Here is a 14,800-nt window from a genome sequence, read left to right as displayed (position 1 = left end):
CTAGTCTCTCCTCTACTTACCTCTGGGGATGCTCAGCTGCCAGTGCCAACTCAGCTGGTCCAGCAGCCGTAGGACTTGAAATCCTGGCTCTTCTCCCTCTGCTCTGTGCAGTGCTTTCGGGATGGACCAGAGCGGTTCACTGTGCAGGCACTGACCAATCAGAATCACTGATTAAACCGCTGAACCAGCTGCATGAGCACTGAGAGCTCATCGCCCATGAAGCAGGGCTTAGGGGGTGGGGAGGGTGTACATTGTTAGTTCATCTTTTCATTTTTTATGAAACAGTGAATTAACACTTTAAAGATCAGTACAGGTAGGAGGAGCTCCTAATCATGTGACTGCTGTGACAACCAATCACAATGGTCACATGATTAGGAACTGTCTCTCATTGTTAAGAACCTCTTAAATGGCAGGCAGGAACCTTGGGAAGGGGGCAAAATAGTACTTGATAATCCTGCCATGATGTTCCTTGTTAAGGCACTTCCTGTTCTAGAGCCATAATGCTTTGTCTCATCCCAGTTGTGCTCATGTGTTGTCAACCTGCAAATGGACGACTTACTGCCTAAAATAATTCTAAAGTTTGTATTTTTTTTTAAATAAAACATGTTGTACCTACCTGCTCTGTGCATTGATTCTGCACAGAGCAGTCCTGATCCTCTTCTTATTGGGCCCACAAGCCATCATAGTTCCTTCCCGCTGTCAAATGCCCCCAATAGCAAGCCTACTGCTATGGGGGCACTCGAGCAGGCTTGTCCCCAAACCACGGTTCTATGAATGGACATTGTCCATTCACACACAGAGCGTGGCTCAGTCCCGCCCCCTCTCCTCATTGGCTTACTGGATGTGACTGACAGCAGCAGAATCCAATGGCTCGCACTGTTGTGTGAGCAATTGAGGAGAGAGAGAGACCAGGAGAACCGCTGCTCCCATGCACATTGCTGGATCGAGATGGGGCTCAGGTAAGTATAAGGGATGCTGGGGGGAGCTGCACCCAAAAGTTTTTAGAATGTATTAAGGTAAACAGCCTTCTACCTTTAGAACCACTTTAATGCACAGGCAAGCTTTCTGTTGTCACCACCAGAAGCTCCTGTCATAAGAAACAGCATATAGCCACTGCTGAAGTGCATATTGATAGAAAGTGGCTGCAAAGAAGCTGCACGGGATCATCCCCAGTGATATGTAAAAAAATAAAAAAAATAAAAAGGAAAATAGGTATTTTATAAAAGAAAAAAAGATAGTTGTTTAGGATGCAAAATTCCTTAGCAGTTAGGGTTCACGTCTTCTTTAACTTCTTTAATGTTTTAGATTGTAACTGTTGTCTAATGACATTTTAAGTATTATTTTTTCATAAGGCAAAATAAAATTTCACTTTTATTTAGAGATAACAGTTTATAGTTTTGTTTGTAAACTCCGATTCCAAAAGAGCTATTAACCTTCAATCACAATGCTGGAGTTATGAGGACAATAAAATGTAAATTTAAAGGCAACTTAACCCCCTCTCCAGGCAACTTAATCCATTTGTAACAAAACAAAAAAATTGTGTTTTCCTAACACATGACTCAGGTCTGGGGATTAGATTAAAAAAGGTTATTCCTGGACATTTACAGCCAATGTGTGGAATCTTCGGTTCTCCTCATGGACATTAAAGCCAGACATCAAAGAGAAGAAAAAGCCAATGGAAGACTTATTTCCAACTGACAGCCAGACTCGGCTTCCTACCCACTGGGGAGGAGGAGATTTCTCCACCACTTATAATTAATTATACACCATCTTTCAAGAACCATTTATCAAGATTTAAAGCAGTCAGACAATTTTAAATAATTAATGGAAGGTAACCGACCACAAAAATATACTGGGGGCGAGCTTAAATTATTTATTTTTTAAAAAAGGATATAAAAACAAAAACCAGAAAAAAGCCCTAATGTGAAATTCGTTAATTAAAATTGGCTTTTGACTTCCATTTTGTTTTCACAAACTGAAAAATGCGTCCCTTGTGCAGCAGTTTAGACTTTTTAAAGTGAAAATTAGATATTAAAGGATCACCTGATTGGCTACTAGAGTGCTTTATTATTCCTGGCTCCCTAAGGAGGTCGTGTTTATTCACATTGATGGATAGATGTCAGTATTTCTAAGACTTTGTGGGAAATCATTAAGCGGTATTCAAAGGTTAGAAATATTAATGAAGGACCTGCGGGCTGTCTCCGGGGTATTGCTAGGCTCTTAGTTAATTAGTTACAATCTGTCATGAAACTCCTGAAATATTAGGATGCATTTTTGCTTTAGACTTAATTTTGTCCATAAGATTTCTAAACAAAAAAATTTTGTTTCAACTTAGTTTCTGGCCAGATGTTATTTTAGGCTAACAGTTAAAAATTCCAGATTTATCTAAGAAATGTGGATTTAAAGCCAACTCTGGGCAGATATACAGAAAACATCAAATAATTCAGTTGTTTATTCATTAAAGCAGTTGTGTATTTATTAACAGTTATGTATTCTATAAAAAATGTATTTTCAGATGCAGATAGTTTAAGCACCTACATTTGACTTGGTTCAGTTGCTTGAAATCTATAAAGCACTACTCAGAGAGAGGGAGGGCAGCAGTAGGAGCAAATTAGGTGTGCTGTGATGATAAATAACAACCTTGGGGGGTGGAGTGAGCAGAGGGATGGGCTCATCAGCTGCTCCTTCACTGTCCTGGATAGGTTCCATGTGCATGCAGGCTGTCCGTATGTGGTGATGAGATTCAATGATTGAATTAAAATCCAAAGAATGAAAAGAGCTGACTAGGACAGTGAGGCTGGAGAGGAAAGAGCTAGATCATCTTTTTTTTTTTCAATCTTTTTACCACAGAGGAACCCTTGAAAACCCTTTGCAGAAACTCTTTGGTGGCAAGTTGGAAAAATGCCCTTTACATTGGTGGCTAATGCAAAGAATGTCCCCTTTACAGTGGTGGTCAGAATGTCACCCTTAAGCCGGACATGGATCAATGGATTGAAATTCGTCCAGTTCAGCAGGGACAAGTAGCATTTCTAACCCATTTATGGGCAGGCTGGTTATATTGAAGTCCATTGATCAACTTCAGTTCAACCAGGGGCGGACTGACCATTTGGAAACTTGGGCACTGCCCGAGGGCCCAGGGTCAGTAGGGGGCCCCATGAGATGCCCCTGGTACCTTTTTCATAGGCTTTTTTGAGTTTGGGCAAGGACACAGGGGCCCCATGATCCCCTATTGCCCGGGGGCCCCATGAGTTGTCAGTCCGCCCCTGAGTACAACCAACTTGTTGTTTTTTAGGCATCAAAAGTGATCATTGTATTCTGACAACTGGAAAAATCTTCCGCTGTCAGAACTCAAAAGCTCAGGAGAGATTCCCCCATCAACACTGACCCGTGGTTGCAGGAAAAAAAGTTGCTTAATGTATGGCCTGTTTTACAGACTGATTAAAAGATCCTTGGGCTCATGCAGTTGGCTCTGCTAAGTGGTATTGACCCTAGATTTATGCAGGCACTGTCAAATGGGAGACCTGTTTGCTACAGCTCAAGGATTCCTTAACAACCTCTGAAGGAACTTCAGGGTTCCATGGAAGCCTGGTTGAGAACAGCTAGGCAAGATGGTGCTAGATGTCCTCCAGCCAGGAAATGAAGCAGTGGCTATCTGACTTGCTGCAGCTTCAAAAGCTTCAGAAGCTGGAGAGTCTGCAGTACAATCTGTGTAAGCAATTTCAGTACAGGAGAGGACCCTTTACAACCATGCAAGACTGAAGGTAAGTCTGGAGTTTAGTGTTCGGTTAGCCAGTTAAAGTGTATGTAATCCCTCACCTTGTAAAATGACCCATTATACTGTATACACATTTTTTTCCCTTTTTTTTATAAGTGATCACATACCCTCTGTTCTCAGCGGCATAAAAAGGTGAGGCTGGAGAAAAAGCAGTACATTGGGCTTCCCAGTGAATGGCTTTGAGGGGGGTTGTCAGGACAAGTCTAATTATTGGAGGATGGCACAGCTAGAGAACTGACCACGCTGTGCTCTCATGCCTAGTGTGGTCAGTTTTTTTTTATTTATTAGGACAACAGAGGGACTGGCAGGAACACTAGGGATTTCACACATACTACAAAGAGAACAGGATAGTTTATCATGCACATACATGGTACAGCAGGAACATCAGGAATAAAAAATGTTGGGTTTACATATTCTTTAAGGGTATCACCTAGACTACAACCCTTCTGCATGAATTAATTGCTAACAAACTAGTCTCCTACTTCAGATATGACCATGGAAATACATAAACGGAATACAGTCTTCATCGTAGCATTAGTTCATTAGGTTACCCCACTGGGTAAAGTATCTAATTAGTATGCAACTCTAAGTTGTAAAAGTGACTATAGCGAAATTTTTGGAAAAACTTCCCGTGTGCCTCCCAAATAATGTGACCCCAGAATTTCACTCTGTTGAAGTTGGCACCATTACAAATCTATTGTATACAGAAAGCTTTTTGGTGTCAGCTAATGAGATACTATGACATCACTCTGCACATTCCATTCAATGCCATCATGGCTATTAGGTCATTCTTTGAACTTTTTATATGAAGAGTTAAAGCAGAATTTTAGGAGCTGTCACTGTGGAGATGGCGGATGAGACATCTTGCTGGGACAGACAGCCGAGGGCTCTGTGGGCTGATTTACTATTTTGTTGATGATCTACTTTAGATGTCACCCTGTCCAAAGCTTGCTGTCTGTCATGGCTTTCAAAATATATTGTAGATTTCTGACATCAGTCCAAGCCGTCCGTATATTTTCTTATATCATGAGAGATTTATAGCACATCAATAGGAATATTTCATGGCTTTGACAAGAACTCAAAGCTTTTCTCTATATATTTGGCCTGTGGGTTTTGTGTTTGTAGCAGATGTTAGAGTTTTAAGTAAATGTTGCAACATCATAAATCTTTCATATTCAGTATGATGCATTTAGAAAATGTAGTTGCCAATAGCCAGCCATTCGGAATATTCTAATTCTGCTATAAATAGTCAGCAAACAATATGAACGTACAGAAATGTGCCACCTACTGTACAGAAATGGAAATGCTTTGCAACTCTGTCTAATACAAGATTCGCCAAACTTTATGAACAAAGGGCCAATTTACTGTCCTTCAGACTTTGAGTGCGATTAGAAAATGCCTCGACGTCAATGTGAATAAACAATGCCTCATCAGCCCAAATTGCCCACTCCGCTCCTCCCAATATATCTTCCTCTCTAGCTCCCTCATCACCTCCTCCGACACTCGCATCCAGGACTTCTCCAGAGTCTTTCCCATCCTCTGGAACTCCCTACCACAGTATGTCTGGTCAGCCCTCATCCTGTCTGCCTTTAGGCGATCTTTGAAAACTCACTTATTCAGGGAAGCCTACCCCACCTCCACCTAAAAACTGTACTTGAATCACCTCCACCAGATCATCCCCCGCAGCTATTACCTTTTGTATCACCTCCCCCTTCCTTTAGATTGTAAGCGCCACGAGCAGGGCCCTCACATTCCTTCTGTACTGAAATGTATTGTAATTGTACTGCCTCCCTTATATTGTAAAGTTCTGCACCAACTGCTGGTGCTATATAAATCCTGTATATTAGTAATAATTGGTATTGATAGAAGGAATAGTGATCCATTGCTGGTAGTAGGGGAAAAAATATTGCCCCATCATTGGGATCAGGAAGAGGATTAGTGCCCCATTGTTGGTATCAGGGAAAGGAATAGCGACCCATCATTGGTGTCAATGGGAAGAATAGTTCCATACCATTGGTGTCAGTGAGAGGAATAGTTCAATAACATTGGTATCAGTGGTAGGAATAGTGCCACATCATTGTTGTTAGTGGGAAGAATAGGTCCATAACATTGGTGTCAATGGTAGTAATAGTGCCCTATCATTGGTGTCAGTGGGAAGAATAGTTCCATAATATTGGTGTCAGTGGTAGGAATAGTGCTCCATCATTGGTGTCAGTTTTAGGAATAGTGCCCCATTATTGGTGTCAATGGTAGGAATAGTGCCCTATTGTTGTTATCAGTAACAGTAATTATACCCCATTGTTGGTGTCATTAGAAGGAACAGTGCCTTGTATCAGTGGGTGGAAAAGTGCCCCAAGGGTCTGATAGAGGCAAGCAAAGGGCCACATCCCGCCTCCAGGCCGCAGTTTGGAGACCACTGGTCTGTTACATGGAATAGACTGTTTAGCATTTCTGACTTGTGGTCTTCTCACCCCTACTAGTATAAGAAGTTATTAAGAATATGAGTGACTAAGTTAGGAGGGAGCGTAGTGAGTCATAATTTCAAGAGAGATGACCCTACAGGCATTTAGGGTTATTTTCCTTATTGATCACATACTTTAAAAAACATGCCACGCTGTGCTCAGCGGGACTTCAAAACTGTTTTAAAGGATAGAAACAGCATGAAGCAACTAAAAAGAGAGATCACAGGGGCTCAATACAAGTATGGATTTAGATACATAGTTCACTGCCCTAGCAAATTAATATGTTGTAGTATTTTCAGGTATGATTGGGTAATGAAAAAAAAAAGTCAGTATTGTTTATTCCAAAGTATAGAAATACCAAAGCATGTTACCTAAAGCATCCAATAGCAGTTCATTTGTCATTGATTTTATGTCGTTAAACAGAAATCTTATGAGCATAATGCATTCTCTTTGTGATTTGCCCTTGCTCACTGAATCAGCCTATATGTGTTTCTCTTTCAGACTGCAATACATATATATAGAGAAAAAAATGCAAAGTCTCTTAACACTGAACTCTGGGCAATAACAGTATTGTGGCGTTAGCTAGGTACCAGTAAGCTATTTAGATTTATGGTGATGTAAGCTCTGAGCGTACACCACTGAATCTTACAGTCGGTCCAGAGCACAACGATCATGAGGTCAGTCACTCTACATCTTCTCCATTTAGTAGAGACATGTATTCTTTTGAAAGCATACAAGGTGTTCTGTGATTGGATAGTGGGTGCATGAACATCATGATCTCCTTTTGTCCAATGACAGAATGCCTTGTATTCTTTGAAAAAATATGAATGAAAGAGTTGCAGGATCACTGTGTTCCAGCCTTGACTGTTAGCATCAGCAGTGTAAGTTCAGTACTTGCATCACTGTCAGGAGGTGGATGAACAGTTTTCAGGAACAAAGCAGCAGCCAACAGTGGGGCACACATCATTAGTGCTACGTTACTGGTACCTGTCTAATGCCTCTATGCTGCTTTTGCCCAGAGTTCAGCCTGACATTCCCCAATGTTCACTGCGTCATTGGCTGCTTATTGGCAAATAGGAAGGCATGGGAAGGGGAGAAAGGATCTGGCCAGGAAATGGTCAGCTCTAGTCAAGATTGGAGTCCAGACTTAACAGGTCCAGGGGTCTCTGAAGTATTGGGGGATATCTGCTCTGCAGACCAGCAGCCAGGTTATAGACTCAACTGGTACACTTTTCATATCACTGCCAAGCAGCTTTTCCACTACCATTTCTCATCGGCTTGGATTTCTTTGGCATAAAACAGCCCATCCTCTAAAGCACATTGCTTTTCAATGCAGGCTTTGCTGCGCAGGCACTGTCTCTTCTCGGGAACCCATTTATAAGCAATGGATTTCCTAGGACAGGCATATTGCAGCATAGAAAGAAGGAAGTTGATGTAGTTGAAGTTGAAGCAGGAGAGGGAGGGGCATGTGAAAAAAATTTTACTTTTGAATTACAACCCTTTTAAGGGGTTTGAGAAGGATTCATTGTTGGATCACACTTCGTGCATGATATATATACTGTATATAATATGTTGCACAAAAGCTGCAGAAGCAGCAGATTATTCAGAACAGGCTTCATTTCTCACCCCTTATATGGTAAAGATTAACTTCGCAAAGATTAACCAAACGCAAATGAAAAAAGAAAAAAGTAATTTTGTTTGCAAATTAATGGATGATGGAAGAGCTTCATGTAGGTTAAAGTGTTACTGAACCCACAACAGTAAAATCAGTCTGTATATGCAGTAAAGCATGCTTGTTATACTCATTGTGGAACCTAAGGGGTTAATCCTCCGCATTGTGTAAAAAGGCTGTTTGATCCTATCTTCTCTGATCCTTCCCTTCTTCTGCTGTCCCCAATCCATTAGCTGATAGAACAGAGCCTTGGGGGCAAGCTGCACATGCTCATGTTTGGTGTGTATTGCTAGAGAGGTTTTTGTTCTTGGGAGATTGCGTGTGATCAGCACAGGGCCAATCAGCACTGCCCAGACAGAGGTCAGGGGTTCTGCATTCTCCTAGAGCAGAATGAAAACTCCTCCCACAAGCTTTAACATGTGTGCTGCTGGACACTGATAGAAATCACAAGACTGCTCTAACTGCTGATGAGAAAAGGTATTTGGCAGTTTATATTTACAAATATTTACAAAATAATTGCATTTCCATATTCTGTGTACTGTGGGATACCAGACATAGTGAATGCAGGGTCTTGGGTTTAGTAACACTTTAAATGAAAATTTCCTTTCAAAGTGATCAGTCTTTGGAAAATCAATCATTTTACATCTGTTGTGGTGTTACTGTATGTGTTGTCCCTAGTGTTTCCCTTTGGCGTTGGTGCTTGCATCACAAGGAGAAGACTTTTTAGTAATAGGTACCATTATGTGCCAAATTATTCAGCCCTCAGCCCTTTCAGCGAGCAAAAGAAACCTAATAAAAACCTACTTCTAATCTATCAGCATTAACAGATTCTACAAAAAGGACATATACAGTTATGTGTCCATCTGACCACAGGAGGCGCTGTTCAGCTAGAGTGTATGACTACCATTTACTTTAATAAAACCTGAACAATTCAACGGCTTCCGCTGATTTGATTAAATGAAGTAATCACTTTGCCTATTATTATATTCATTTTAATTACCATTCATGAAAATAACCCTATTCTGTGGAGCAGTCACCCTTGAAAAGTTATTCAAAAAATTTAAATTTACTTATGACCTTGCCCTCATAAGCAAGATAAATTTATGCAAACCTATTTTAATTAGCAACAGTTTATCGTATGGCTTCGCTCCACTGAAAAGCAGTTTCAAATAATCATTCAGTACAGTGATTCTCTTTAAAGTCTCAGAATGCCTTGGTGGCCATTAAAGCAAATTTGTAACAAAGCAACAGCTATGACTTGTGGCCACATACCTGTTCGGGGTCAGTGATGTCAGAAGCTGATGAGGTTCCGCTTTGCTGCTCCGGAGCTAGTAAGAGGCTTGAAAGTTGGAAGAAAGCAGCAAAAAAACATGCTGCTACCAGAGTGTCCACCTTACGGCAATGGTCAGGTACTTCAACAATGGGGCCCAAAAACAGCATCAACTTTTCGAAAGCAACCAAGTGGCATGGTGGTGCAGGCATTAAGTAAATGTATTATGTTGGGTAAGTATCTCTTTTTTTACGAACTTTTCTTCACTGGACAAATTATTACAATTTATACTTAAAATAATTACCAAATCCCATTATTATTATTTTTCACAATAAAGCTCTTTCTTACCACAAATAAAATATTGATCTGACTGCCTAGACAGCCTGTATCACATGGTCTCCTCCAGCCAATATTCATTGAAGACAATCTGTTGTTTGTAATTAGCAATGAGTATCAAAAAGGCTGTACATAGATAATTAAAAACTATACAGAAATACAAGGGAAGTTCCATGTCTAGCTTTGCTGCATTAGAAATGATGGGTTACGCCTGATTTAAGAAACCCATGCATTCATAATTTTTTTTGTTCAACCAGCTGGTTGAACGAAAAACATGATTTGATTCACCTATCCACACATTAGATGTGGATGGGGGATCCTCCCACTGTGCTATTGTGCTCTGATGATGGGGAACCTATGAACAAACAGGTTGGCTATACAGAAGTCGATCGGTAGATTAACTTCTGTACAACCAGGATGCCCATACATGAATCAAAAACGGCCAAATTTCGATCCATGTATGGCTAGCTTTAGAGTGGTATCATTTCTTTAAGAAATGTTGCAAATACTGGAAAGTCTTAAAAACCAATATACAAAATAGAGTTCTGGGTTTTTTCACCTTAAGAAAAAGGGTGAAGATGAGAATGGTGAAGATAAGAGGAACAATAGTCCAGAGCAGTTTTATAAATCGGCTGAACATGAAGAAGATGGCATAGTATCAGTTCAATCCTGCTATGAATAAGCCCCATAGCATTCTATCTCGTTATTTACTCTGACTGTGACCCAGTAATTTTCAGGAAATTGTTCTTCGTTTGTAACATACTATGAGTGGGGTTTACAGACACCATCCAGTGCCTTTTCCTTCTGAATCTGTTTAGCACCTCATTCACGCTGGGGAATGAAGTGTTTCTTTTTTTTTTTTTTTGGCGTGTCAGAAGGATGGCTAAACCTCTGGGGTATTTGTAGATTGCTCTATGAAGATAATGTGCTCCAGAGGGCTGATGCTTGTTATGAAAATATATAATAACATTTCCAGATTGGTCAATACATATAATAGAAAAGGCAGAAGCATTGTCAAAGTGTTTTACTAAAAAACATTAAAGAGATACAAGTGTTTGGAGATCTAAAGCTCCTTCTTTAGGTAAACTTACTGATACTGTAAGCTAGCCACTAGAAGGTACCACTTTGACAATATTTTTTGTTTTTGCATTTTCTACCTGTGTACTTTTATCTGCCAAACATCACTTTTTTCTTGCAACTGATTGATCAGTTCAGTCAGATGCACGTCTTATTGATTTGTATTTATTGCATTCCACCCAATTGCCCATTCTATTCCACCCTGCAGGGAATGTAACAGGAAAGGCTGTAACACACAAAGATGGGTGGAAAACCCAAAGCTTCCAGGTGGAGAGGAACAAATAATGGCAGGGAGTTCTTGTTTGGGGAATCTCCAGGATGTTTGATCCTGTAAAAAGGCTGTTTGATCCTATCTTCTCTGATCCTCTCATTTTTATACTGCCCAATCCATCTGCTGATAGTACAGAGCCCTAGGAGGCATTCTGCACATGCTCAGTTTGGTGTGCATTTTTAGAGTTTTTATTTTTTTGTGGGAGGGTGCATGTGATCAGTGCAGGGCCAATCAGCACTGTATGGACAGAGGGTCGGGGGTCATGCAGCCTCATAGAACAGTCAGAGGTGAATGAAAAAACCTGCTACAAGCTTTAACCAGTGCTCGGCTGGACACCGATAGCAGTCACAAGACTGCTATATACTGCTAATGAAAAAAGGTATTTAGCAGTTTATATTTACTAAAAAATTGCATTTGCATGCTCTGTGTACTGTGAGAGACCAGATATAGTGAATGCAGGGTCCTGGGTTTAGTAACAGTTGAATCCCCTTGTGGTCCTGCTCTTTATATGGTCATGGACCTACTACCTTCTTGGTCTTGACAACGCTATGAAGCCACAATACAAGTAGCTTTTTCCCCTAGCGTTGTCAGGACCTGGAAGCATAAATCTCCATGCACAAGCAAAATTTCTTTTAAATCGCACATGTGCTGCAAACAATCAGGGAAAGGACAAGGTTCAACATTGCTTCCAGTATCAATGTCAATGCGGAAACAAATCTACTTCCGCTGGCTATTTTATCAGTACCCAGCATAGATTGGTTGCGGTCATGTGACTGCAAAATTAACTGCAGATTAATAAAAGATATTTATAATGCTCATTTTGAAAAATAATAGAGAGGAAATAATAGAGAGGAAATACAGAGCACTGCCAGGAGGACCAATATCTAGGTTGTGTTCTTAATGCTTTTCCATCCTAGGATGAATGCAAAGATGTCTCTTGTTCAACCCAGTGGGCTGAATGAGGGAAATCCATAGATTCCCCCATCCATGTTAAACAATATACCTACCCATGGCTTGCATAATACTCAAATAGTGATTGCAGCTGATTGGCTGAATTTGCCTGCCCTGATCCTTCCGTCTCTCAATCAAAGTTTTGGTGGTGTCAGCAGAGGCACGCACAGCATGAATTTCACCTGATTCACAGGAATCGCCCAAATTTCAAGCTGTGCATGAGCAGCTTTAGCCCACCAAGCAAAAATATCACTTTTGGGTGGTCTGATCATTCAACACAAAATCCAATATGACGATGTGGTTAAATTATGATTTTTATATTTTAGCATACTGAGCTGTTTTGTTGTATCCTCCTAGTTCCACATATGGAGACTATGAATTAATTCCCATATGATGTTAATTTACTACAATAAGCCATTATACATTGTTAGAGTATGAATGAGCTCTTGGGCTTTTTACGCTGTTTTTTTTTTTTTGCTATAAGCTCCTTCTGGTTGTGCTGTATTTTGGCAGATGGCAAATATTCAATCCTCTGAAGATAATGAATGTGTTTTTCTTTTATTCTTGATTAAACAGTTCTGTACTTGAGCAGTTGTATTTATTGTCTGTCAGCTGTGCTACATATTTCACTGGAACAGGTAAACCTAGGGAAACTTGTGTGTTCCCAAAACAGATTAATTACACCAGACAGCCCGTAAAAATCTCACTGGAATAAAATCCTTCAGCAAGCTCCCTGCTCCCGTACAATCGGCTCAAGGACAATGGCTGGAACTGCAGAGCCATTTCAAAATGTGGCAGGACAAGCATACATATAAATTATATTTTGATGGAAAGTATAAGATCATGCAATGTTCTGGTGGATGTTTACCCAGAATTCTATGGCTGTCAGTGAGATTGTTGTCAAAGACATGGGCATACCTAAAAGTCATATAACCAGTGTACAGTGCCTTGAAAAAGTATTCATACCCGCTGAAAGTTTCCACATTTTGTTTTGTTAAATTATTGAGATTTGATGTGATAGACCAACAGAAAGTGGCACATAATTGTGAAGTAGAAGGACAATGATAAATGGTTTTCAACATTTTTTACAAATAAATATGTGAAAAGTGTGGTGTGTATTTGTATTCAGCCCCCTGAGTCAGTACTTTGTAGAACCACCTTTTGCTGCAATTACAGCTTTTTGGGGGTGTCTCTACCAGCTTTGCACATCTAAAGAGGGACATTTTTGCCCATTCTTCTTTGCAAAATGGCTCAAGTTCTGTCAGATTGGATGGAGAACGTCTGTGAACAGCAATTTTCAAGTCGTGCCACAGATTCTCAACTGGATTTAGGTCTGGACTGTGACTGGGCCATTCTAATACATGAATATGCTTTGATCTAAACCATTCCATTGTATCCCTGGCTGTGTGGTTAGGGTTGTTGTCCTGCTGAAAGGTGAACCTCCGCCCCGGTCTCAAGTCTTTTTTAGACTCTAACAGGTTTTCTTCTAAGATTGCACTGTATTTGGCTATTTGGCTCCATCCATCTTCCCATCAACTCTGACCAGTAGTGATGGGCTGCATGTTCGAGTGGAATGTAAATTCGACTCGAACATGGGCCATTCGCATGTTTGTTAAACACACGCATGGTACGGGCATTCAGAGGGCTGTTCGCCTACTGTGCCCCACAATGCACTGCACCCCGGACAGTGCATTGTGATTGGCCAAAGCATTGCACCTGACCACAGGTCAAGTGCAATGCTTTGGCCAATCACAGGGCATGATAACGTCACAAGGGGGTGGGGCGATCTTGCCCCATTGTGATATCATCACCCTATTTAAGGACTCTCATCGCGGTGCAGCTCTCAGATGGCGGGAGCCAGCGTCGATGGCGGAGGGGATTTTTTTCTTCTTTTTTCGTGTTGGCAGTGGCGGCAGGCATCGTGATTGATGTTGGATCTACTTTGGTGGACATTTTTTAAATTTTTGTTTTTAAAAACAGACTTGTCAAAGACTGTCTCCTGTCTTGTTTTTCACTACACTTTTTTTGTGTACTCATTCACATGGGGGGAGCCTCCTGCCCTTTTCCCCACCAACATGGGGACAAGGTGTTTTGGGGGGGGGAGGCCCCCTGCCTCAAAGCACCTCCCCCATATTGAGGGCATGTGGCCTGGTATGATTCAGGAGGGGGGGGGGGGTGCTTGCTAGCCCCACCCCTTTCCTGACCTGCCAGGCTACATGCTCGGATAAGGGTATGGTATGGATTTTGGAGGGAATCCCCACGCCATTTTTTTTAAATTTTGGTGTGGGGGGGTACCTCTCAAAATCCATACCGGACCCGAAAGACTTGGTATGAATGGGTGGGTGGGACCCTATGCCGGTTTTTGAAAAAGTTTTTTTAACTGTCGGGCAACACCGAGAACTCTTGACGTTCAGCTGTCACTACTAAAATACCGCGTGACTTAACAATATAACACATGCGGTAGTTTAGTAACTGAGCAGTATCTTACCGCATACTCAGATGCAGTAAGATACCGCTCAGTAGATTTGTCCTGGTTCGAAGTTCGCGGTCGAACTTGTGGTAGGTTCAAATATTTCAAACTGAGCAAGGGGGATGTTCAGCCCATCACTACTGATCAGCTTTGCTGTCCCTGCTGAAGAAAAGCATCCCCACAACATGATGCTGTCACCACCATGTTTCATGGTGGGGATAGTGTGTTCAGGGTGATGTGCAGTGTTACAAGAGGCTACAATCAAGTCAATATATTTTTATAGTAGATGCATTAAAACATATATTTGATATCTTGTAATAAAAATGTAACTCTATTAATTTTTATGCTTTTCTGCTTGGAGTTCAGGAAATTGTATCTACTCCTCAGCCTAAAAAGTATGTGACAATGAATGCTTTGTCTTCTTCCAGAGGATATGTGATGACATATAACCACATTGTAGGTTTTCTTTAACGCTGAACATATGTGTTGCATGCAATCAGTTATTTTCTGAGATGC

General features: G+C 40.9%; 1 protein-coding gene across 1 annotated transcript in view; it reads left to right on the top strand.

Moving 5' to 3' along the window:
- The window catches only part of NRP1 (neuropilin 1), a 234,722-nt gene that overhangs the window by 35,010 nt on the left and 184,912 nt on the right, over positions 1-14,800 (top strand). The window lies entirely within an intron of this gene.

The sequence above is a fragment of the Staurois parvus genome, unplaced genomic scaffold, assembly GCF_062004578.1.
Source record: "Staurois parvus isolate SC_StPar_1 unplaced genomic scaffold, SC_StPar_1.0 ptg000061l, whole genome shotgun sequence".
In the NCBI taxonomy this organism is placed as follows: Eukaryota; Metazoa; Chordata; class Amphibia; order Anura; family Ranidae; genus Staurois; species Staurois parvus.
The sequence above is the reverse complement of the archived record's forward strand: the minus strand, read 5'-3'. Positions and strand labels throughout refer to the sequence as shown.